The following is a 27,609-nucleotide window of genomic DNA, read 5'->3' on the forward strand; positions in this document are numbered from 1 at the left end:
CTAGTAAAAGCAAAGTTAGTGTTCTCGGGCGAACCCGGTAAGGTAGTCTGAAAACGAAAGTGGTTCTGGACCCTTGGATAGTGAGGCTATGCTGGGGCACCGAAATGCCGAAGTTACCTAGCCCAGGGGCTGCGGCTGCATAGGGTTCAAGTGTCGTCGGAAACCCTAGTTGACGAACCAGGAGCCTGAAAGAAGGAGTTGTTGGCAGGCGACCAGTGAAGATTGTTCGATGGATCCAAGCCTGGATCGAAGATTGAAGACACCTGTAAGCAGCGGGCACCAAGTCCTGAATCACTATCCAGTGATCAGATGGGCACCAGGATGGCACCGGATGGAGTCACCTCGACCAGGTGAGTGGGCGACGCTGGGCTCTGCAGTCTCACGGACCAGGAGGCGTTGTCGGCGACCAGGATGGAGGTGCGAGCTGTCCCACGATGGTTGATGCTGTCGACGTCGCTGGACCCAGGATTGGGGCAACAAGTCTTGGCAAATTCAAGCCCACGCGGTGGACCTAAAATGGCGTCTGGAGTGGACCAGGAGGGTCCGGGGTGCTCCTCTTTTGGAAGGGAGCAAGGGCCAGTCTGGAGCAACCAGACTAGCAGTGGTGATGTCGTCAGTCGTCGTCGGGAAGGCCACAAGCCAGCGGGCTAGTAGCCAGACAATGCGGTGAGCAGCCAAAAAGCAGAAGGGCCCCACGCAGATCTCGTGGATGCTGGGGGGCTGGTCTTCGGTGCTGGACCTGCTCAGGGTCGGGGCTTCTTGGACCCCAAAGCACTCACCAGAGGATCCCTCAGCGGTCGTGCTGGAAAGAAGTCATGCAGTTCTGATGATGGCCGGTCCCTCGAGGTCTCGTCGCACCTACGGTTCTCAGCTTAGCTGTAGAGATAGTAGAGGTCAGAGGTGCCAGGGAAGCCGGGTCTTGTCGAGCTGGTCAGTCAGATTCCGGAGGAAGGACGTGCAGCAAACCGCAGTGTTCTTTAGATGGTGCCTGCAGATGCAGCGTGACTACTCCTTAGTCACAAGGGAGAAATCTTGAGAAGAGTCGAGAGTTCCTTTCGTGGAAAGTAGTTTCTTTATTCAAAGATGATCTAATTTGGAAGGGTCCCCGCTCCTGCCTTTATCCTAAAGAAAGGGGTGGGTACGCGACTAGGTCCTGCCCTAGGGTGGGACCAGGAAGGGGGGTTGTTACACCCCTCTCCCATGCCGGACTTTCCCCAGCTCAGGGGCTGGTGTGCCCCTGGAACTGGTTCTAGCCGGCAGATGCGTAGTGAGCACCGGGGTGCCACTTGCAGTCACCTTCCTGTAAAGCCCTGCCTACCCAGGATACACAAAACCCTGTCTGGGATGGTGCTAGCACCGCCCCTGACAGGAAACCCTTTGTCCAAGCTCCCCTCGCTGGAAGGACTCCCAGCTGCAGGGGGTCAGACTTGTGTCTGTGGTGGCAGCATCCATTTTGTGATGCTGAGGCTCGAGTTAACTTTAACCGGGGTTCACAGTTACATACATGTCGTGTCCCTCTAGAAGGGTGGAATGCTAACCCCGTCACCAGAATTGGTGAGTGGTTAGTATTCCAATTCGTATGACACCTTACTCGACATGTTTTGATAAAGCGATACCAAAGATAGCATTTTACCGCGAGGATTATAATGCACTTAAGAGTATATGGTACGCGTTATCATGGAACAGCTATTAGGACTTGGTTCCGCAAGCTGCAAACGGGCTCAGCTCATGCCAGAGCACCATCTCACACGATTCCAAGCACTCTGCCTTCAGGATTGTCAAGGCCTGCCATAGGAGTGACTGATAGGAATCTGTGTGTCCATTTTAGGGTTAGATATAGGTATACTATATCTAAAGCAAAGGGTGATTACACCACCTTGCCCCAGCTGTCGTGCAGCCAGTTGTGTCAGATTTAGATGGCCAGCCAGGGGTGGCATAATACATGCTGCAGCTCCTGGTAGGCCCTGGGTACACCTATGCCCTGAGTTACAGGGTCTGATAAGGTGGCCCAGTACCAATTGGTAAATGCACCTAGGGTACATGTAGTAATTTAGTGAGAGAACAGCTAGGCTGTGGGTCTGATTAGCAGGCCCACAGCCAGAGAAAGTCGTAAACCAGTGAAACAAAAGCAAAAAATCTGGGTGATCATAGGATTGGAGACCCTACTCTCCTACACCGACATACACCCCAACATCGACAAAGATTAAAATCTGCCATATGGCGTTAGCGACATTAGGATGGAGAGATATGATTACTCTGGCCACCCTGTTGTGGGACTCAGTACGTTTGGATTTTTGGTACATCAACCAGGCTTTGATAAATGGGCCTGCATAGGACTCTCCACAGTGGGAGACTTATGGACGGGAGGAAAAATTTGGCAATTTGCAGACATCCGGAGGGACTATGAATTATCCTCAACGGAAACCTTCCATTACCTCCAGATACGACACGCACTATGACGAGCCATCCCAATTGGAAATGTTCTCCCAGACTCCTTCCCTCAAGGATAGGCTCCTTGATGATTACTTGAGGGATAAGGCAATTTCATTGACTTATCAGAAACAAATGTACAATTCACCTGATACCTTAAAGAAAGTCGTGTAAAATGGGTGGAGGATGTGGGAACCCTCACTGACGAGGAGTGGCATGAGACGCTTGCATCCCCTGAGAGGTAGCCATACGCTCCTGATTCAAACTGGTCCAATTAAAGATCTTGCACAGGACATAGTATACTAGCAGTACACTGGTTAAAATAGGTAACATTTAATCACCATAATGTCCCAAGAACTGTGGCCAGACAGGTACCTTGTTACACCTATGGTGGGACTACCCGAAAATGCTAGAATATTGGGAAAAGATTACTACGTGCATGCTTACATTATAAGGAGGAAATATTGAGATGTTGCCCCAGTGGTGTTTATTAAACATTTGGGAGAAAACAGACCTAACAGCGGGCAAAAGAACCTGGATCTCAATAGGGTTTATGTTGGCTAAGCGTAATATCGAGAGGAAATGGAGGGCGGATTCTGGGCCTGCACTTGGGGATTGGAAAACTGACATGGATAGGTGTATGCAGACTGAAAGAGTGGTTTATGAAGGTAAAGGCTTCCCGAAAAATGGACAAAAATATGGGGGAGATGGAATACAATTAGAGGGATGCTCGGTCTGCCTGTGAATAACAACCCACCACTCGAAGAGGACTAAGAGCACAATAAAATGAGGATAAATTGTGTAATTCAATGAGAGGGAAGGGAGGTGAACAATATAATGTACTGCCAATGCTGAAGGTAGTCCTGTTGTACAAACGACATGCAACTTATGAACTTGTGCTGATTGAATATTTTGATATTGTTTTCTGTATATGGCCTGATATGTAATAAAAAAAACATTAAAAAATCCATTTAAAAAAAGACTAGTGAAAAACATTTTCTTATTTTCTTTTTTCTTTTTTTTCCTTTGGGCTCACCTACCAGTTTTTCCCTCAAGAAGATGAGGTAGAACTCCTAAAGCCATATGTATGAGCATTTTTGTAGTCCAAACAGGCCAAATCGCAGAATCGGCCTATTCGCAACCAGAAAAATGTTTTTGGGAATGTACAAAGCCCAAATTGCAATGGGGTAACTTGTTACCAAATTGCAATTTGGGTTTTGCGATTTGATATTTGGAAGGTACGTGTGTAGGCGCATATATTGGTCTGTACGGATGTTGTGTCCCCGAAATGTGGTCGAAAAACATTCACACTTTATCACCAACTCAAAGTTGGTGGTTATGCATTTGCAAATTAGAAGGGATTCCCCTGGGACCACTTCACCTTTGTGAATGTCGGGAACATTTTTTTTACCAGCAGGCAGTGATCCCACGGACCATTGCCTGCTCTAAAAAAATAAAAGCAAAATGCTTCATTCTTATTGTTGAAATGCATCCCGTTTTTCTTTAAGGAAAACGGGTTGTATTTCAACAACAAAAAACTTTATTCAGTGGCGATCACAGACATGGTGGTCCGCTGACCTTAGCAAGCCACTATTCCTGTGACGGCTGCAATTCCTAATGGGTCACAAACTGCAATATACCTCATTAATATTCATGAGGTAGGTTGACTTGCGACCCACTAAGAATCACAAAAATGAAACAAAAAGCTTCATACATACGGAAATGCAATTTTCGGATAATATTGCTGTCTGAAAATCACTATTACTATTCTATGTGCATCTGGCCCTTGGTTCTAAGTGCAAAAAAGTCTGAAAAAAGACACCCGGAGGACAGCTGAGGGGCACCTAGGGCTAGACGTACTGTATGGCTTGCGATTAACAAATAGCGAATTTTTGTGATTCGTTATCTGGTAGTCACAAACACCAATGTACAAAAGTGTCCTTGACATATTTAGCGATTACCAGTGGGTCGCAAATAGACCTACCTCATTAATATTCATGTGGTAGGTCTCGGTTTGCGACCCATTGGGAATTGCTAAAATCACCAGGATGTTGGCCCGCTGGGATCAACAGACCACCACGTCTGTAATTGCTTTTCAATAAAGCAATGTGGTTTTTTTTTTAATGCAGTCATTTTTCTTAAAGGAACATGGATGCATTTCAAAAAGAAAAATATAAAGTTTTATTTTCATATTTTAGGCGTAGACAGTGGTCCATGGGACCATTGCCTTCTCTTCAAAAAAAAATTCAAAACATTCACAAAGGGGAAGGGGTTCCTTGCAGACCCCTTCCTATTTGTAAATGGGTTACCACCTACTTGAAGTCGGTGGTAAAATGCAAATGTTTTGCAACCGCATTTCGGTTGCAAAACATTCACACATACCACTGCGTTCCTGTATTAGGAAGCAACACCCTAAACACGCCCTCTTCCCAGTACCGAATCGCAAACTAATTTGCGATTCTGTGTTAGTTACAGAATTGCAAATTGGGCCTTTGTATGTTGGAAAAGACCTTTTTTTTAATTCACAAACTGCCCAATTCTAGGAATTGGGCTGTTTGCGAATGAAAAAAAGACTTTGTACATCTGTCCCTTATTAAAGGAAAGAAAAGAAGTAAAGATTCTGATGGAACTAACAGCCTGATTCATCAAAGAACCGTTTTGCGAGTCTCTAATAGAGATTCATAATGAATCGCTATTAGAGACTCGCAAAACGGTATTCATGTAGGAATCGCAAAATAAAATGCGATTCCTACACATTCCTTATTTGCGATTAGCAAATTGCTAATCGCAAATAAGGAAAAACTCCCCATTCATTCCTATGGGCCAAAAGGCCCATAGGAATGAATGGGGAGTTTTCCTTATTTGCGATTAGCAATTTGCTAATCGCAAATTAGATAGCGATTTGAAGGGTGCCAGGGGTGTCCAAAGGACACCCTGTAGCACCCCTTAAATGCACATTTGAACAGGTGTTGCACACACACATGTCCAAAGGACATGTGTGTGTGTAACATGCAAAAGAAAAAAATGCACTAAAGTGCTTTTTACTCTTTTTTCGCAATTTACCACCAAGTCAGACTTGGTGGTAAATTGCGACCAAATATTGCGATTTCGCAATTTCTAATTGGTTGATGAATTGCATTTAAGGAATCTCTATTAGAGATTCCTTAAATCCAATTCCTCGCAAATAGGCGATTTCTGTAATAGCGATTTTTGCATTTGGGATGATGAATCCCAAACGCAATAATCGCACTCGCAAAGGGCCAGATTCTCAGAATCTGCCCCTTTGCGAGCGCAATTCAGCTTGATGAATCAGGCCGTAAATGCCTGACTGTAGTGTAATAATAAGAGAAATAACGAACTGTATTAATCAAAATCAAAAGACCTTCTACCCATCCACAGATGGGTATTGAAGACCCACTGAAACAGTTCAATACTCACCAAATCTGAATAAATACGCATAAAAACATTGAAATTCCGAGCATAAAATAATAAACTCGAGGGTACATCAAATAACAAACTACACGGTGTTCAGCAAAGGGCTGTATCATTTTGAAGTGTTACACGCATCTGAACTCCGAGTTTAATAATCAGGTCACGCTGAAATGCTGAAGTATATATTACTGTATAACGTGCCTGCATTAATGCCAAGATTGTCCATTTCATTTTGAAGCTTTTATATAAAATGCACTGGAGATGTGCTTTATTAAACCAAACAAAATCTGCATGAAGACATCTGGGCAAAGCATGATTGGAATAACCCGATCTAATTCAGGAAGCAAATTAATATTATTTGCATAGTTACTCTAACAACGGGAGGACGAAGACGGCCCTGGGGCTGCAGAGTTAGAGACGCCGATGTCCTCTGATTTCAGCAGATATTACAAACCTCGTCGTTTTTAATTTCCCTTCTCACTCGCGGGCATAATGCAAAGTAATTCCTTTTGCAAATGCTCAGTATTTTCTTTCTCCACACAACAAAACCTCCCTGAGAACCAAAGGCAGCACAATCGAAAGCCTGCAGGCAATGTGTCTGCCGCGGCATCCTGATTCGATTTGGCGCACTCAACTTGTAGGTCCAAGCCAGACCTCGCCATGTGTTTGTTTTGATCACAACAGACCACACATATGTTGCCTCAGTGGTGAGTACTGTTTACAGCAGAGGCCAAAACTTCAGGGGGGCCCATTGAGTTCATAGCCAAGGAATATATACAGGGGTGGCTCTAGGCTCATGGCGGCCCTGGGCAGGGAGCGTAGGTATGGGGCCCCGGAAGAGGGGGTCCGGGCGGGGCGGACCGCGGAGGCTAATGAAGAGGGGGGGTCAAAGTGTTTGGAAGTGGAACAGAGCCGGAGGCCGCCAAATCCCTGCCAGGGGCCGCTACGCAAATATGTATCCATCCTCAGAGGATTATTATATTAAGGATAAATATTGGCGTGGTGGCCCCTGGGGTTTGGTGGCCCTGTGCAGGTGCAAAGCTTGCACATGCCTAAGGCCGCCCCTGATATATGTGAGAGATGGGGACTGAGTAGCACCTCATCATATTCTGCAAGGGGGGGGGGCATGACCATTTAACGTTAGGTCACTGGTATACAGTGCATACTATACTGTGGGGCAGTTTCCAATGAGAGGAAGTGGCTCCAGCTTCTCAAATTTCTTCAATTCATAATTATTTTTTTTTCTTAGGGAAAAATTATTAACTCTCAAACATAGGCCCAGATTACAAGGTGACTGGAGCAGAATTCCAGAGTGAAATTCTTCTATACTCAATTCTAAGTGGGTTAAGGGTACTGACTGTGTATTTCGCAGGTGTAACTTTGGGCCCAATTATGAGGGATGTACAGCAGCCTGGTCCTGTCCCCGCCAAACTCCTTGCGAGGCATGCTGGGAGCATATAAGGCTTCCTCTGCAAGGCAGCGTTCTAGGCTTTTCCCTTCTCTTACAATGCCCCGCCCATCTAGCGTACAGTTACCACCTACTCAGAGCAGGAGGTAAAATGTGGATGTCGCACATCATGTAACTGGAAATATTGTGAGGAATTCCATGTGGAAACACCAGGTCTATATAGTTATTCCCTATTCCATTAGGGGTTAACTTAGAATAGGAGTATGTGCAGTGATTCCGACCAGAATCATGAATTGCAGCCACCTTGTGTTACTGCACATATATTCTCCTAATTCGTAATCAGGCATATAGTGTCAACTTTGTCCCTCAAAAGGGGATTTAAGATCATAGCAGGCAAGATCCAGAACCAGTCTGCCACACAATGAGCATAGACTTAGTAGATGAGTCAGTACTGACTACATGTTCATCTATCTCTCAATGTGCCCATACTCCACTCTACGCATAGGTGCAACTAGCTTAATGTAATAACACAATCAGAGCAAGCTGTGGCGTATCAGGCATACCACCAAAACCTTCGTCTTCAAGTCCCACAACACTAGCAGACCACTGCATTGGAACCCTATACAATTATGCTATGTACGTTTAAGCAATCTGCCTGTCACTACTCTTTGCTTCAGTGCACACTCAAACACAGTGAGTTAATAAGAGCATCTGTCTGGTCATCATGCAGAACACCAAAACTCTTCCATCAATGATGTCATTTATCATGTCATGAGTGATGTAATACGTGAGGTCATAAGCAGTGCATGGTGGGGGAGCAAGCTATACTTAGCTCAGTAAGCTATACCTTGTGAATTTCAGCATTTCTTGGGCGTTTGAACATTCTTTTTGATCTCATTTCAACACCTAGCTATAACGTCACTTTACCTTTTGTTTTTTTCCAGTGGATTTTTAGGAGTTTATTTTTTAACATAAAAGAAGATCTTATTACCATACTTAAATTTAACGTCTCCTTAGCTTTTGATTTTTTCCGTTGAATTTCAGTTTTTTTAACCATATTTAGCCAACGTATCCGCTTTACACTGCCTTCAATTGCGCGTAGCAAAAGATTGGCAGTAGGGCCTCGCCTCTGTCCAGGCCCTTCAGCTAACGTTGCATAGGTGGCAAACTTCATGGAGCAAAGGCATCCATCCAGGCACTGTGCCCAACCCCTTGGGCACCCAACTCTTCACTTTGCATGGCCTTCAGCTAGACATAAGGGTGGGGACACATAATTTGTGGGCAGCAACCAACCTCCTGCAGCATGTGGACTTTGGCTGTGCACAGTGGAGGGATGGCTGCAGGGCCTCTGACCAGGCCCTGTCCCAACTCTGCACAGGAGGCCAACTCGGCTCTAGGCGGTCATCTCCCTGCTGCCCAAACTTCAGCCAAAACCCCACTGCCTTTGGATGTGCTGAGTGAGAATTGGCCCCAGACTTTGGCCTCTGGCCTGACTCCCCAGGGGAAGCTAACACCCTGCTATGCACTACAGGGTTGGGTCAACTCTGTGCTGCACGTATCCGCTGCTAGATGCTAAACCCACATTTAGCTTCATTTTTTTTCTTCAATTTTTGAAGGGTTTCTAGATACTCCTGCAGTAAGGGCTAACAAGTTTCGCCCCTATGGTACCGTGAAATCATGCAAGTTTCACCTGATGAAGCTTGCATGGTAGTGCGGTACTGTAGGTTGAAGTTTGTGTGGCAGCTCCAGCAGAAGCACTGTGGTAATAATAGGAGAGTTGCGCTGTGTCCTGTAGAAGTACTGTCACCTTGGATTCGTTTTTTTTACTTTGGGGTCTTCCTGGGTCTCCACTATAAGAGCCTGGGGATCAGGGTTCTCCATTCCTACAATCTTCTCCTATTTTTAAAAAGAAATTCCAGGACATAGGGATCTTACCATACCCAATTCACCATTGTCACTGATCCCCGACACGCACATCCATCAGCCATGTACGATGTCGGGAGAGGGGGGCTCTGTGCCCACTCCCCTGCAGGTAACCAACCCCCAAAGACACTCCCCCACACATTGTTTTTTCTAATTCATTTTTGCGGTCCCTCTAGACTACCTTGGGGAGTCGTGTGAGGTCACAGTGACCTCTCAAAACTTTTTTTATTTTTATTTTGAGACACCCCCCCCCCCTCCAATGGCTAGGAGGTCACGGTACCCCTACCCTGCACCCTTATGTGGTATTTTGTAAACATCTTCAGGGCTGAGACCAGTCCCCGAATTCTGTAATGGCTGCTGCAACATTTCTATTTGCGTTGCAGCCAGCTAATCAGAGTGCGCACTTCAAAAAATCTCTGTAAGAATTCTTGATTTTATTTTTATTTCAGCTTAACTGTCAATATTTCTATATATTATGTACCTTAATTTCTCAAAACTAAAAGCGGAATGGATTTACACAAAAAGTATGCTTTCTGGGTGATGATCTAGCTTTCTGGCAAATTTGGTGTAATTCCATTCAGCAGTTTTGGTCAAGTGTAAGGGAAGGCAAGAGAACGATTTTAAGCCGTAACCAACACCTCAGTGACCTCAGTTAAACAATAACCAAACCAAAGAAAACAAATAAGTCTAAGCTCAGCAATCCTACTTTTTAGCTGTTTTTGTCTAACAAAAACTGTATCAGGGAGCAAGAGGAGAAACATGTTTGGGATGCTGACTTGGCTCTGTTTGAGCCTGCCAATTCCCAATGGGACAAGGGCAGAGGCAGAGGCAGACATTTGGGTCAAGAAGGTTCGAGCAGGGGTGGAGGCTATGGGACTGTGGTGGTAGAGTGGGCGGGTGGGCAGGTGGGGGGTTAACAAATAGAAAGAAAACAGCATTTACCTTACCGCCACCTCTTCTCCGTTCTTCTTCCGTTGAGGATGCCACAACAGGAAGCACACAGTCTCACCCAGCCAATCCCGACGGTGCTGATAGCAGCATCGTGATTGCTCTGAGTGTCGTGGTTTGGTGCTCAGAGAGGGAGTGGAAGCCTGGGCATGTTCTCCACCCAGGCTGTAATGCCGCCTGGATAGACGTGCGCATGACGGATTGGCCGGCCATGAGACGGCCGGCCAAATTGTCATACGCACTTAATAGCACATACTACTCCTCATGCTGGGTGACAGCCCACCCCCATACCTTAAAAAAAACTGGGCCAGTACATCATAAATAAAATGTTAATAATGTTATGTTATTATGATTTTATTTTTCGTATGGGGTGAAGCTCTTACGCCTTATCAGAGGCTCGCCTTTGGCACGAGTTCTGCTTGGCTCCGTTGCCTCTATGACATTAGAATGGTGTTCACGACAGACGGATTTATTCATGCCTTGAGCAGATTATAACCAACTAACTGTTTAGTAAGGCATGAGAAGCTGAAATCCACCCATAGAAAAGTAGACATTATTAAAATGACACCCAGGTCTAATAGAAAGCACATGTGGACTGTTACCAGCCAACACTGCCAGAACTAGTTTTCCATTTTCCAAGGCTTTTTTTAGTTTTTGGAATAAAAACACAATTCGGACTGTACTTTCTTTTGAACTAGAACATCATTTTCAGGTTCAAGAATTACCTTTGCCTTGCCATCCTAAAATGTAGATTTGTTTTGCTTTGCCAGCACTTTTTGCAAGAAGTGCAAGGAAGTGTGTGCAAGATAATGCAAATGTTGCTGAATATCAACAAACCTACTGCTTTGTGGGTGTTCCCCCCGTATGCATGGACAGTTTCCCTGGAAACAAAGGGGTAGATTTACAAGCCCCTTGCGCCTCATTTACGCTGCTGTTGCGTCACTTCGGTGACAAAGCGGCGGCGTAAACCATGCGCCACGTTGCGCCCTATTTACAACGTGATGCATATAGGGAGATGAGTCACGTTAAAGCCCTGCACCACATGAAACCTGCGTCAGGTTTCATGTGGGCGTTCCGGCGTGGGGGGGGGGGGGGAGCGTCCCATCGCAGGAACGCCTCAAAAAAGTGCCTGAGTGAAATCTACAAGATTTCACTCAGTCACTTTTGCAACGCCTCTGCATCAAAACCGTGCGCCTGCTTGAAGCAGGCGTAAGGCTTGACACACCATGTTGTACATAGGCAGGGTTGGAACAGTGCTGGAGTTGCGTTGCGCCCACAACACAACTCCAGCACTGTGCCAACCTTACATCGGCAGATGCGACACACATCTGTTTATCTTGCACCATGATGCACCGCATTGTAAATGCAGCGCATCTGTGGTGGCGCAAAGGTAAACTTGTGTCACGCATCATTCCTGGCACATCCCTGCTGATTTGCAGGGATGCGCCAGGAAACGTAAATCTGCCCCAACTCTTTACTTCCTCCATACTCACCAGGAACAACAGAAAATCTTGCACACGTGGCAAATCATCCTACTTCATAACTGATACATGGAGAGGTGTGGCGCAGCAGCCAAATCAGCTGACTCCAGAGCGCCGGGGACACGGTTAGATCCCTTGCGCTGAAGGCAGCTAAGGATGATGTGACTTTGGGCAAGAGCTAATTTAATCTCCTCGAGGGTCCCCAGCGCCTTGAAACTTTGAAGGAGTGATATGTTCCTGCTTTACAATTGCGAATTATTTATTTATATGCAAGACCAGGACTTGGTTGTTCAGAATGGGGATATTGTATGCGGATTTTACACGTTTTCCTTGCCACAGTGAGAGTTATTCACAAAAAATTATTCCAGCCCAGTTCGGTTAGTAGAGGATGTTTGCATTCCCTTAAGCCTAGATGCAGATGTAATTTCGATGATTAATGCGGCTCTAAAGGTCAACAGCTTGAAGGTGAATTTATGTAAAGGATCCTAAGGTGTTTACAGCAACACAAATAATGGCTTGATTAAGGAGAGATCTTTTGGGAATAAATAGGTCTAGTACTTTGCAGATAAAAACATAAAGAAATGCTGTCAAACCCTTTTCTGTAAGTAGTGCTTTGCTGTCTAACATTCTAAATCCCCTTTGAGGCTTGCTAACTTAATTACTTCTTTCAAGAAAACCCCTAGGTTTCCCTCAGAAAAGTGTTGTTTGATCTTTAATTAATCCAGTTTCAGTTCTTTGCCAGAAAATTGAAAAAATGGTCTTAAACACAACTCACTGCTAATAATTTTGGACAAAGGTCCTTCCTGTACACAGTGCACTATGTGACAAAAGACTACAGATTCGTATCAGAGATCTATTAACATCCATTCCAATCACGTAGGACTCTTTACAATTTAGTAATGTTCCTACCCTATTTTATCGCCCGAGAATTACATTTGATACAACAGATGATTTGTGTTACTTTGTGCCAAAAGATATTAGTATTGGACCATTGTTAATACAAATTTTGAAAAAATCCTTGAAACAGGATAAAACATCTGTTGGCTATTGTTACACATACAATCGAATATGATGTAACTGCTCCAATCGATGTTCACATTGTATGAAACATATCTGTTAGATTCTAAATCAGACCAAAAGACTGTCAGGTTATAATATAAGAACAATAAAGCATCAGGCAGCTAAGGACGCTAATACATCTCGAGGTCGTCGGTGTTTTATTATATTCCGTACTTCAACTGTTCTTTGTGTGCAACAAATGTATGGATACATACTTTCTGCCATGAATCGTTATGTACCAAGTCCCGAAGAGTACAACGGTCCCAATATTGTCAGATAGAATCTATGGAGAAATGTACAATGCATTTTTCCAGTCACAAACAGCCCGATTTGCAGATTTGAGGGGTTTGAAACCGAAAAAATTACTTTTCTAATGTGCAAAATTCCATTCAGTAACTTGTAACCAAATCACAATTTGTAATTCTGATTTGCAATTTGGAATGGGCGGGTTTAGGGTGTTCCTTCCAAATACCGTTTTGGTATGGTATTACTATTTTGCAACTGAATTAAAACTGGTGGTAACCCATTTGTGAAGGAAAAAGGGATCCCTAAGGGACCCATTCCTCTTTGAGAATGTAAATACAAATACTTTTTAAGAGCAGGCAGTGGACCCATGGACCACTGACTTCTCTTAAAAAATGAAACTTCAAGGTTTCTTTTATTTCTTTTTAAATGCATCACATTTTCCTTTAAGGAATTGAGCTTCATTATTTTTTTAAATGAGTGTTTTATTAAAAAGCAATCACAGACATGGTGGTCTGCTGACCTCAGCAGGCCACCATCCTTGTAGTGGCAGTGATTCCTACTGGGTTGCAAACAGCGGCCTAATTAATTAATATTCATGAGGTAGGTCGATTTGCAACCTACAAGGAATATGGGGATGGGGAGGGCAGTTCCGTAATTATCTCTGTCAAGTAAAGGTTTCCATCTACCACATGCACAGTAGACGTTATTGCCAGTTCCCCTGTGGTGAGTAAAAAGTCTAGCACTGCCTCTCTCAAGCTCTATCGCCCAATTTCTCTTGAATGCACTCAGGGCCGGTTTCAGGGCCGGACTTGGAACTGAAACCGGCCCTGGCAAACTCCTTGGCCGCCCCCCCTCCCCTCCCCCGGGGGGCCTGAGGGGGTGCGGCCGAGCTGTAGCAAAGGGCCGGTTTCGGCAGTATTTTGTTACAGGAGGCAGACATTGCCGGCCCCGGTAACAAAAACGACCCCCGAGGCGCCCAAAACCGACCCCGACCCTAGCAGCCCACCGAGAAAACGCCGGGTGCCCATTACTGCCAGTCCAGCCCTAAATGCACTTCACAAATGCATGCACTATCACAAACACGCAGTGTCACACATGTGTACTCATCAACATTTAAGCTTATACACACCCATGGTCTCTAATTTAAAAACACTTTTATTCACACTCTGGTGTTGCATGCATGCACACACGCAATCATTTGTGCCCACATACACATGAGGAACTTCAGGGAGAGACATTGTTTCAGAAGATGTCAAGGAGACAAAGGGAACACCACAGCAGTATACAGACAATGATGTCAGCCTGTCCTCATAAGAAGAGGTAATGGAGATAAGAGCATGTACCCAGCTACCTCTCATTATCATTCATTGACTTTATACTTCCCATGGACACTGTGCAGGACTCCACTACATTTTGGCTAGGCTCTCATTATAGAAATACCATATGCATACATACATACATACATACATACATACATACATACATACATACATACGTACAGACATCGATATAAGATAGACTTCTATATGTACCAGTGTGGGCTACGTATGTGTCATGGTTAAATGTACAACATTGTCTTAAGATGAAAAAATATTTTTACCACATAATCAAAAGAGACAAAATATCGAAAGGTAAGTGCATTGAAGGAGGCAAGGATTTACTATTTTTCAGTCCACACCAAAGTACCTTGAAGATAAACATAGCTGCAAGTTATGAATATTTGGGGTTAGGTATTGAACATGTATAGAAACGTACTTTTTAAAATGATGTCGCTCTATATTGTTGTAACGATATTCTGTTCCTTCGATATTTGCGATTTGATATTCCCAGTCTACACCTCTCCATCTGTCCTCAACCCAGGACTGACTGTTTGCAAATTGTAACATAATTTAATACTTCTTAATTTGTGATTTCTGGTAATATGGACTGGTCCATTTGAATGCTAACACAGTTAGTTCTGATCTTGCTTGTTGCTCAAAGAAAGATAAGCAGTTTTTGTTGCTGAAGTGTGTAAAAGCCATTCCCTTTCCCTGTTTGCAGCCCCTCTTCATTTTATCTTCTGATTTGTGCTTTCTCTTTCCTCTCTTTCTCTTCCTCTCCACTCACGCCCGTGTAATCCTGCACTCCCCCTAATTCATCCCCACTTTCTGATCTTTTCCCTGCTGTTTTGACTTGCTCCCTTGTTCCTCTTTACAGTCTCTGTTTTTTCTGTTTATCTCCCATTTTGCACCTTTTCTTCTCTCTCTCCCACTCCCTAGAGACCCTCCTTTTAAACCGAACCCTACCTCTTTCCCTCCAACCTCCACACCACCTCATTCCTTCACATTCAAACCCTACACCTCAAGTGACTACACCAACATCATACAATATTAGCCAACCAAAACAAACCCAAACACCCACATAAACGTTCTCTGTGAAACTACTCAATGATCCCCAAACTTTCCCTTATCCTAAAATACCAGCACACACCAACCGTGCACCCAATGCTAAAACAAAAAATGCAGATTCTCACCCATCTTTACCCCTCAGTATGCATGCAATAAAGACACCAACCACTCACACTCAGTCATCTATCATCTAATGCAGAATTCAAAGCCATAAATCTAGGCCCTCATCCGCCACTACCTCTCACCCCTACCCCTTCCACCTTAAACAAATGCAAATGAAAGTCAATCCATAAAAGTCAAGTCCACAGCCCATCCCATTAACCCTTTAAGTGCTGCCGTCGGCCAACGGTCATCGCGAGCACTACCTTGCCAGTGCTGCGCACGACCGTTGGCCGACGGGCCAGCATCCGTTATTCGAACGTTCAGCACTGGGCGCTGAACATTCGACGCTCTTAAGGAGTTAATTTCAACGAGTTTCCCCACCACTCACACACACAACCACTACTAAATGCCTTTAACCCTTTGCGTGCGTCGGACGGGCCCCGGCCGTCCGATGTCACGGTGGGCGTGTGCGGAGGACGGCCAGGGGCCGTCCTAACCACGCCCAGTCATAAATCACCCGCACGGCGGCGGGAATGGTTAAAGTCCTTTGGATGAAGAAGATAAATGAAAGAACACTCCTAAAATATGTGGGTGAATGAATGAGAGAGAGAGAGGGAGAGAGTAGGTGTTAGAGACGTCCATAAAGTAAGATTGCCTGAAATGAGGAACAGGCATGGGAAGAGATGTGGAGAAAAGGGGATGGTCGTAGTAGCAGTCAAAGAAAGTGGGAAGAAAGAAAGGGGATGGCAACGGCATGCAGAGACAGGAGAGATAAGAGGTAACCCACAGAATGGAAGTGGGGCAAGCAGGAGTGAAAAAGAGGGATGTTGGGTTTGGAGTGATGTGCAAAGGGAAGCTACCGCACCAGCAAAAAGCACGTTGAGTTGAGCTGTATGTAAAGTAGTAGACCACAGAGAGCTTTGCTTTGCATAGGTTTCAGTGCTCTGCTGTAGGATGTATAGAATAGGTGTTAAAGTAGTGCAGTATACACCTCTTTAGCATTGTTTAGAAACTGAGAAAACTACCCCATGCTGGTTCGCCCAGTTGTCATTAATTATAGAGGAAAAACGTACATTAAAAGAAACAATGTCCATTATTCAGAGGCTCTTTGGGCTATAGATGCAAACCAGGGCTCGGATCCATATGGCCACTCTGCTATGATACTGGGACACTGACAATCTGAGCCGGCAGCCCCATCCCAGAGTCACTGGACTAGACCTTGTCTTGGTTTTCCTCTTTATCCTCACACCGAAGTCCCATGTGCAGTCCACGACTCCAGAGACAGTAACTCTGCTGGTGGTGCACAGTTCTTGACTGAACTCTGTGCTGGTGCTGATGCTGGTGCATTTACTCAGCCAGATCTCACACCTTGGGAGCTTGACACCTACCCATGAGAAGCCTTACTAACCATGGAAGTAGCCACCCCCAAACTGACCCCATCAGCTGAAGTGTTGCCTTGTTTAAACAGTTGCCTTTGTTTATACAGTACTGGTAGATACCCTAGAGAGCAACCCCACACAACCTTATTGTGATGGCTGGTCGGGTTTATCTTATGCCTCTGGTGGCAAAAGGGACAGAGCAGGGAGATGGAACTTGAGTTGTGGTATGGGCTTCGCGACCCTGAGCCCTACAGGGTATGCTATGCCTCCCTTTGTTACATCTAGGTTAAAGCCAATAAGAAAAGATCTGCTGCTTAAGTCACCTGTTCACTGACAGGTCTAGCACCAGGGGTAATCTGACTAAATTTTTAAATTTCTTTCTTTATTCGGCTTTGCACAAAGGAAAACCATAAAAGCAACATTTGAAAATACAATTGGATATTTAGACAATTGAACATGTTAAAAAATGTGGTAAAATTCATACAAAGACAAGTTAATATATTTTAAAACAAAGTGTCAAATTATTTCATTTTATCAACTGGAGCTAGGTCCGAGATACTTTTTACAGATTTTTCCTGTGCTTCATGACACATTTTAGGAAATTGAGGACAAGATAACAGACAAGTTCAGATTCTAGCATTTGGAGACGTAGCATTGCAGGACGACACTGTCTAAATCCCCAACGCCTCAGTATTGGTAATAGCCAAAATTTCCTGTGTGGATGATGGAATTTATGAACAACATTGTGTGTATATTGGACTGTTTAGATTCCTCGTCACAGGGACAGGGAGGGGGGATTAAATCCCATCTGTTACTCTCAGGGAATGCTACTAGTCTATAAAAAAGATCCAGTCTGAATCTAGTCAATAACATTCTCTCATGTGTGCTAATCTGTAGTGTTAGGTACGGCTGGATAGAGTATGTAGCCTGAATCAGATTCGCATGAAGGACCGAGGGTTTAGACGACTCAGAAGTCAATCTCAAGGACTCTAAATGTCTGAGGGCCATTTTAATCCATACGTTTCACAGCTCTATCGGCAGCTGGACAGTGCCAACATGGCCTGGGAGAAGGATGCAGCAGGTGTGAGTTGAACTGGACTGCGGCCAGGACATACCAAACCCAACCACAGCCATTGCTCTCTGACAGAGATATGGAAAACTTTACAATGACAGAACACTTAGGAAGAGTGTGTGGAACCCAGCTGTATCAGTAACTTTCTTGAGGCAAGGTTCCACTTAAACCTAAACGTGGCGGCTGCCCACGAAGTACTGGGCAACCGGGGATGATGGGGACATCACGTAGGAGCCTCGCAGGCTCGAGAGGGCAAGGGACAATGGGGGAGCCCCTCGGGGCTCGAGGAGGAAGGGGCCACGTGGGGGCCTCTCAGGGCTCTTAGGACAGAATAGTGGGCGGAGCCTTGCAGGCTCGTAGGGACTGGGGCCAACGGTGGAGCCTCTCGGGGCTCGAGGACAATGGTGGAGCCGCTCGGGCCCTAGGACGATGGTGGAGCCTCTCAGGGCTTGAGGGGATTATAGCTGGAGCCTCTCGGGCTCAGGAACGCTGGGCGGAGCCTCGCGGGCTCGGAGGGCCAGAGACCCATGGTGGAGCCTCCTCGGGGGCTCAGGGATGATCTGGGCAGGCGGGGCTCCCCCTCGGGGGACCCGGCATCACTGGGGGCCCTTCGGGCCTCGAGGCACAACAGGCGGGTTGTTGGAGGGGCGGGGCGAGCACCGACAATGTGCCCCGACGCCCCCTCCCCTCCGCTGCACTCACCGGGTCTGTTTCGCCGGTCTCCTTGGCTGCGCCAGCCTTCGTCGTGTGCTCCGGGGCTCTCTCCCTCGCGGGGGCCCCGGGGGGGAATCAGCAGCTTCACGGGGGTCTTGCAGGAGCGCGGAGTGGGCTCCCGCCGCTCCTGCTTCGTCGCTCTTCCTCGGCCGGCCTCTCTCCTTCTCTCGGGCCGGCAGCCAATCACGGCGCAACCTGGGGGATGACGCTATGGGGGAATCCCGGGCCGGCAGCCAATCCCAGCGCGGCCCGGGGATGACATCACCAGGGTCCCGGGCGGCGGCGGTGAACTCGGGGGGAAATCGACGAGGAGTAGGCTTCCTCGTAAGGCACAAGGGCAGGCAATAAAGTGAGGTAGGCACTCGCTGGGGTTGTAGAACCTCTGTAGCACGGGGCAGACGCCGGGTGGGCACCGGTCTTGTTGAATATAGCGCTCCCAGCGCGAGGGCATGAATGAAGCGCCCCAAGGCGCTAGGCCAGCAGGAGAGCGCTCCCGAGCGCTAGGAGCATAGATGAAGCTCCCCAGGGCGCTAGGACCGCAGGGAAGCGCTCCCACGGGCTAGTGGCATGGAAAGCAGAATCCATAGGAAGTCCAGGGAGTCCGTAGTTCAGGAGCAGAGCAGGGCCCAGGGGGGCACGCCCTTCCCTGAGCCCAAGCAGCAGCACGACCCAGGCAGGGTCCCAAGCAGGAAGAAGAAGAGAGAGAGAAGAGGGCCCACCCTCCTTTTATACAGGAGCTTCCTTTGTCTCCAAAAGGGGCAGGCAGGGAGAGAACCAGCCAGAACTGGTTATAAGGAATTTCAGGTTACTGGTCAGGCCAGGGACACTGGACGCACCCCAGGGGCGTGGAGCCAGCCTGGTGGGGGGAGGCCCAGCCGGCTTCAGCCAATCATGCGCCAACACACCTACTGCACACACGCACCAAGGTCTAGAAGTGGCACTTCCCTTCTAGTCACCCACATGCCGCATACATCATCTTGTAGCATTCAACCTCACGAGCGCACACATACCAAACTCGACCCGGCACGCCCCACGCATCAGGGACTACCAGAGCCACATACATTCCCCATGCATTCCTATGGGAGGCAGATCTCTCTCACCACACACACACTCAGAAGGGGGATCACCAGTCCCAGGTCACATATAACAAGCACAAAACTTTAGGGGGGGACCTGCCAGAAGGGCCACGTCCACCAGGCACTGATAGTTGCCATCCTCTTTTACTATAGGATATAGCTCGACAGTCGAAGTGCTGGAATTTTGTAGCAAGCAGATATTTTTGGGCACAATCCATCTTGGCATTCTACTATAAAGCTCTTACATACGGTGGGTTACACACCAAGGCCTCAGATAGTTCTAATTTATTTAAGTGCCAACAATTAGGCACTCTTTGGAATGTGCAGTCCTCGCCATTTTCAATTCTATTGAAAATGTAAGTTTGTTTTATTTCTGAAGTGCTAAAAACCACAATATAGTCATCTAGGGACTCAGAAGTGTTTAAATAAGCCAAACGCCACACTTTCCAGAACATGCAACCCATTTGAAAAGCAAATTTAAAATGTGCTTATTATAAAGCTAAAAAGAAAATGGACGTCGGAATACTTCAGTGAGAAACGAAATAACAGGATGAAATCATCCTGCTGAAATTCGTGTTGGAATGGGCTTCCGCAGCGCTGTGACAGCAGGGTGTGAAACATGAAGCGTGAAACATGAAGAGGGAAGGAAACCAATTTGCATCCAAGAGTAGGGTGACACAGGGCTATCCCTCCCACTCCTGACAGATCTTCCAGTCCTCAGGATCACAATTTGTTTTGGAAAGTTGTCCAATCTATTTCAATGTAGCTTCATGTGATACTTTGCAACAAGGGAGCGTAGCATGAGTGTTACATGGTCATTCCTATTCAACCACCCTTGGGTTTGGACACACGACCCCAAGCTTCCTCGAGGCAGATGTAACTGTGGAGCAGGTTTTCCAAAATTCCCACCACATATTTCCATCCTGCATGTGTGCTGCACCGTACACTACACATACAAGTGGGAAAAGCAAATAAAGCATAGCTTTTGTAATGGAAGGGTTCCCCACTTCCAGTACAAAACGTATGCCTGCTAGAATGCACTCACTGTTGCAGTATGGTGCAAGGGTGTGTGTGCTGGAGCATGGCAGACTAAAGTGTGCCAGTGCACGGAAAGAGGAAAACAGCATAATACCAGTACAAAACGTATGCTTGCTAGAATGCACTCACTGTTGCACTATGGTGCAAGGGTGTGTGTGATGGAGCATGGCAGACTAAAGTGTTCCAGTGCACAGAAAGAGGAAAAAAGCATAATATCGGTACAAAACGTATGCTTGCTAGAATGCACTCACTGTTGCACTATGGTGCAAGGGTGTGTGTGCTGGAGCATGGCAGACTAAAGTGTGCCAGTGCACGGAAAGAGGAAAACAGCATCATACCAGTACAAAACGTATGCTTGCTAGAATGCACTCACTGTTGCACTATGGTGCAAGAGTGTGTGTGTGCTGGAGCATGGCAGACTAAAGTGTGCCAGTGCACGGAAAGAGGAAAACAGCATCATACCAGTACAAAACGTATGCTTGCTAGAATGCACTCACTGTTGCACTATGGTGCAAGAGTGTGTGTGTGCTGGAGCATGGCAGACTAAAGTGTGCCAGTGCACGGAAAGAGGAAAACAGCATAATATCAGTACAAAACGTAAGCTTGCTAGAATTCACTCACTGTTGCACTATGGTGTAAGAGTGTGTGTGTGCTGGAGCATGGCAGACTAAAGTGTGCCAGTGCACGGAAAGAGGAAAACAGCATAATATCAGTACAAAACGTAAGCTTGCTAGAATGCACTCACTGTTGCACTATGGTGTAAGAGTGTGTGTGTGCTGGAGCATGGCAGACTAAAGTGTGCCAGTGCACGGAAAGGGGAAAACAGCATCATACCAGTACAAAACGTAAGCTTGCTAGAATTCACTCACTGTTGCACTATGGTGTAAGAGTGTGTGTGTGCTGGAGCATGGCAGACTAAAGTGTGCCAGTGCACGGAAAGAGGAAAACAGCATAATATCAGTACAAAACGTAAGCTTGCTAGAATGCACTCACTGTTGCACTATGGTGCAAGAGTGTGTGTGTGCTGGAGCATGGCAGACTAAAGTGTGCCAGAGCACGGAAAGAGGAAAACAGCATCATACCAGTACAAAACGTATGCTTGCTAGAATGCACTCACTGTTGCACTATTGTGCAAAAGTGTGTGTGTGCTGGAGCATGGCAGACTAAAGTGTGCCAGTGCACGAAAAGAGGAAAACAGCATAATATCAGTACAAAACGTAAGCTTGCTAGAATTCACTCACTGTTGCACTATGGTGCAAGAGTGTGTGTGTGCTAGAGCATGGCAGACTAAAGTGTGCCAGTGCACGGAAAGAGGAAAACAGCATCATACCAGTACAAAACGTATGCTTGCTAGAATGCACTCACTGTTGCACTATGGTGCAAAAGTGTGTGTGTGCTGGAGGCCTGGAGCATGGCAGACTAAAGTGTGCCAGTGCACGGAAAGAGGAAAACAGCATAATATCAGTACAAAACGTAAGCTTGCTAGAATTCACTCACTTTTGCACTATGGTGCAAGAGTGTGTGTGTGATGGAGCATGGCAGACTAAAGTGTGCCAGTGCACGGAAAGAGGAAAACAGCATCATACCAGTACAAAACGTATGCTTGCTAGAATGCACTCACTGTTGCACTATGGTGCAAGAGTGTGTGTGTGCTGGAGCATGGCAGACTAAAGTGTGCCAGAGCACGGAAAGAGGAAAAGAGCATCATACCAGTACAAAACGTATGCTTGCTAGAATGCACTCACTGTTGCACTATGGTGCAAGAGTGTGTGTGTGCTGGAGCATGGCAGACTAAAGTGTGCCAGTGCACGGAAAGAGGAAAACAGCATAATATCAGTACAAAACGTAAGCTTGCTAGAATTCACTCACTGTTGCACTATGGTGCAAGAGTGTGTGTGTGCTGGAGCATGGCAGACTAAAGTGTGCCAATGCACGGAAAGAGGAAAACAGCATAATATCAGTACAAAACGTAAGCTTGCTAGAATTCACTCACTGTTGCACTATGGTGTAAGAGTGTGTGTGTGCTGGAGCATGGCAGACTGAAGTGTGCCAGTGCACGGGAAGAGGAAAACAGCATAATATCAGTACAAAATGTAAGCTTGCTAGAGTTCACTCACTGTTGCACTATGGTGTAAGAGTGTGTGTGTGCTGGAGCATGGCAGACTAAAGTGTGCCAGTGCACGGAAAGAGGAAAACAGCATCATACCAGTACAAAACCTATGCTTGCTAGAATGCACTCACTGTTGCACTATGGTGCAAGAGTGTGTGTGTGCTGGAGCATGGCAGACTAAAGTGTGCCAGTGCACGGAAAGAGGAAAACAGCATAATATCAGTACAAAACGTAAGCTTGCTAGAATTCACTCACTGTTGCACTATGGTGCAAGAGTGTGTGTGTGCTGGAGCATGGCAGACTAAAGTGTGCCAGTGCACAGAAAGAGGAAAACAGCATAATATCAGTACAACACGTAAGCTTGCTAGAATTCACTCACTGTTGCACTATGGTGCAAGAATGTGTGTGTGCTGGAGCATGGCAGACTAAAGTGTGCCAGTGCATGGAAAGAGGAAAACAGCATCATACCAGTACAAAACGTATGCTTGCTAGAATGCACTCACTGTTGCACTATGGTGCAAGAGTGTGTGTGTGCTGGAGCATGGCAGACTAAAGTGTGCCAGTGCACGGAAAGAGGAAAACAGCATAATATCAGTACAAAACGTAAGCTTGCTAGAATTCACTCACTGTTGCACTACGGTGCAAGAGTGTGTGTGTGCTGGAGCATGGCAGACTAAAGTGTGCCAATGCACGGAAAGAGGAAAACAGCATAATATCAGTACAAAACGTAAGCTTGCTAGAATTCACTCACTGTTGCACTATGGTGTAAGAGTGTGTGTGTGCTGGAGCATGGCAGACTAAAGTGTGCCAGTGCACGGAAAGAGGAAAACAGCATAATATCAGTACAAAACGTAAGCTTGCCAGAATTCACTCACTGTTGCACTATGGTGTAAGAGTGTGTGTGTGCTGGAGCATGGCAGACTAAAGTGTGCCAGTGCACGGAAAGAGGAAAACAGCATCATACCAGTACAAAACGTATGCTTGCTAGAATGCACTCACTATTGCACTATGGTGCAAGAGTGTGTGTGTGCTGGAGCATGGCAGACTAAAGTGTGCCAGTGCACGGAAAGAGGAAAACAGCATAATATCAGTACAAAACGTAAGCTTGCTAGAATTCACTCACTGTTGCACTATGGTGCAAGAGTGTGTGTGTGCTGGAGCATGGCAGACTAAAGTGTGCCAGTGCACGGAAAGAGGAAAACAGCATAATATCAGTACAAAACGTAAGCTTGCTAGAATTCACTCGCTGTTGCACTATGGTGTAAGAGTGTGTGTGTGTTGGAGCATGGCAGACTAAAGTGGGCCAGTGCACGGAAAGGGGAAAACAGCATCATACCAGTACAAAAAGTATGCTTGCTAGAATGCACTAACTGTTGCACTATGGTGCAAGAGTGTGTGTGTGCTGGAGCATGGCAGACTAAAGTGTGCCAGAGCACGGAAAGAGGAAAACAGCATAATATCAGTACAAAACGTAAGCTTGCTAGAATGCACTCACTGTTGCACTATGGTGTAAGAGTGTGTGTGTGCTGGAGCATGGCAGACTAAAGTGTGCCAGAGCACGGAAAGAGGAAAACAGCATCATACCAGTACAAAACGTAAGCTTGCTAGAATTCACTCACTGTTGCACTATGGTGTAAGAGTGTGTGTGTGCTGGAGCATGGCAGACTAAAGTGTGCCAGTGCACGGAAAGGGGAAAACAGCATCATACCAGTACAAAACGTAAGCTTGCTAGAATTCACTCACTGTTGCACTATGGTGTAAGAGTGTGTGTGTGCTGGAGCATGGCAGACTAAAGTGTGCCAGTGCACGGAAAGAGGAAAACAGCATAATATCAGTACAAAACGTAAGCTTGCTAGAATGCACTCACTGTTGCACTATGGTGCAAGAGTGTGTGTGTGCTGGAGCATGGCAGACTAAAGTGTGCCAGAGCACGGAAAGAGGAAAACAGCATCATATCAGTACAAAACGTAAGCTTGCTAGAATTCACTCACTATTGCACTATGGTGCAAGAGTGTGTGTGTGCTGGAGCATGGCAGACTAAAGTGTGCCAGTGCACGGAAAGAGGAAAACAGCATCATACCAGTACAAAACGTATGCTTGCTAGAATGCACTCACTGTTGCACTATGGTGCAAGAGTGTGTGTGTGCCGGAGCATGGCAGACTAAAGTGTGCCAGTGCACGGAAAGAGGAAAACAGCATAATATCAGTACAAAACGTAAGCTTGCTAGAATTCACTCACTGTTGCACTATGGTGCAAGAGTGTGTGTGTGATGGAGCATGGCAGACTAAAGTGTGCCAGTGCACGAAAAGAGGAAAACAGCATCATACCAGTACAAAACGTATGCTTGCTAGAATGCAATCACTGTTGCACTATGGTGCAAGGATGTGTGTGCTGGAGCATGGCAGACTAAAGTGTGCCAGTGCACGGAAAGAGGAAAACAGCATAATATCAGTACAAAACATGTGCTTGCTAGAATGCAATCACTGTTGCACTATGGTGCAAGGATGTGTGTGCTGGAGCATGGCAGACTAAAGTGTGCCAGTGCACGGAAAGAGGAAAACAACATCATACTAGTACAAAACGTATGCTTGCTAGAATGCACTCACTGTTGCACTATCGTGCAAGAGTGTGTGTGCTGGAGCATGGCAGACTAAAGTGTGCCAGTGCACGGAAAGAGGAAAACAGCATCATACCAGTACAAAACGTATGCTTGCTGGAATGCACTCACTGTTGCAGTATGGTGCAAGGGTGTGTGTGCTGGAGCATGCCAGACTAAAATGTGGCAGTGCACGGAAAGAGGAAAACAGCATCATACCAGTACAAAACGTATTATTAATAGAATTCACTCACTGTTGCAGTATGGTGCAAGGGTGTGTGTGCTGGAGCATGGCAGACTAAAGTGTGCCAGTGCACGGAAAGAGGAAAACAGCATCATACCAGTACAAAACGAAGTGTGTGTGTGCTGGAGCATGGCAGACTAAAGTGTGCCAGTGCACGGAAATAGGAAAACAGCATCATACCAGTACAAAACGTATGCTTGCTAGAATGCACTCACTGTTGCACTATGGTGCAAGGGTGTGTGTGCTGGAGCATGGCAGACTAAAGTGTGCCAGTGCACGGAAAGAGGAAAACAGCATCATACCAGTACAAAACGAAGTGTGTGTGTGCTGGAGCATGGCAGACTAAAGTGTGCCAGTGCACGGAAATAGGAAAACAGCATCATACCAGTACAAAACGTATGCTTGCTAGAATGCACTCACTGTTGCACTATGGTGCAAGGGTGTGTGTGCTGGAGCATGGCAGACTAAAGTGTGCCAGTGCACGGAAAGAGGAAAACAGCATAATATCAGTACAAAACATATGCTTGCTAGAATGCACTCACTGTTGCACTATGGTGCAAGAGTGTGTGTGTGCTGGAGCATGGCAGACTAAAGTGTGCCAGTGCACGGAAAGAGGAAAACAGCAAAATATCAGTACAAAACGTGTGCTTGCTAGAATGCACTCACTGTTGCACTATGGTGCAAGGGTGTGTGCGCTGGAGCATGCCAGATTAAAGTGTGCCAGTGCACGGAAAGAGGAAAACAGCATAATATCAGTACAAAACGTATAGTTGCTAGAAGACACTCACTCTTGCAGTATGGTGCAAGGGTGTGTGTGCTGGAGTATGCCAGTCTGAAGTGGGCCACTACTGGGAGAGAGGATATATCACCATATCCGAGTAGATTTGGTACTTTTCGGTTTTCTACCATTCACACAATGCAGCTAAAAAACTTTTGTTGCTTTTCTGTGTTGTGTATAGCCCTGTGAGGTGCTACTGTGAATATAGCACCCTAAGCTACATTTCTAACCTGTCTTCCTTACAGGAAAGTACATGCACTCCCTGCACAGATTCTGGTAGGACTGGTATTCTGGTTAACTTTATCTGCATTGTCCGGGAGTGTTAAATTTTAAATTGACACATTGCAGTAAGCACTGATAATAAGGCCAAATGTTATTTTGTCTTTTTTTTCTTGTATTAATTCTTTTAATCTGCAAAATTGCACTTAATGTGTTGGAAGAATCTTTTAAAGATATGTTTTTATATATCTAAATAATGAAATTATGACTTACTTGGATTCTGGTAGGATATAATGTAACTCAGTGTTTTAGAAATTTTATAAAAGTGTCCTACCATAAGAAAGAGTTATCTTCTGATATACCTGCTACATTGAAAAGTCTCACTCTGGGGCATATTTACAAGCCCCTATTGCCACAGGAGCATCACTTTTTCCGGCATTCCTGTGGTGATAGGGGCTTCGCCTTATTTACAAGGTGGCATTATGCCACTTACCATGACTTAGCGCCACCTTGTGGATAAGGCCCCTTCACTCTACGCTTAGCGTGAAAGGGGTGTGCAATGGGTGTTGGGGTGGGCGTTCTGCCGTAACACCCATTGATTTTGACGCTGCCCTATATTTACAAGGATGGCTTAAATATGGGGCAGTGCCAAAATTAATAAAAGGGAAAACCTGGTCTTAACATGGCAAACGAGGGGAAATGCTTTATTCCTCCTTGTTTTTGCTGTTTCAATGCACAATGCAGCATGCAGAGAAACAGCAAAGAGCCCTTGGTTGTTTATGTGCAGGAGGGTTTCCCCTCCTGCACATACAAAGGTCAAAAAGCCTACGAATTAGTGCCAAAAGTATCTGTAGGCTGCCTAGGGGTAGATATCCCTGTGGAATTAAAGAAAAAGTTGGCCTTCCAGTGGGAAGACTAGGCTAAAAAGAGCATTGAAGTTTTGGAAAAAAGGTGATCCCAGGCATC

Source organism: Lissotriton vulgaris, chromosome 10, assembly GCF_964263255.1.
Source record: "Lissotriton vulgaris chromosome 10, aLisVul1.2, whole genome shotgun sequence".
Classification (NCBI taxonomy): domain Eukaryota; kingdom Metazoa; phylum Chordata; class Amphibia; order Caudata; family Salamandridae; genus Lissotriton; species Lissotriton vulgaris.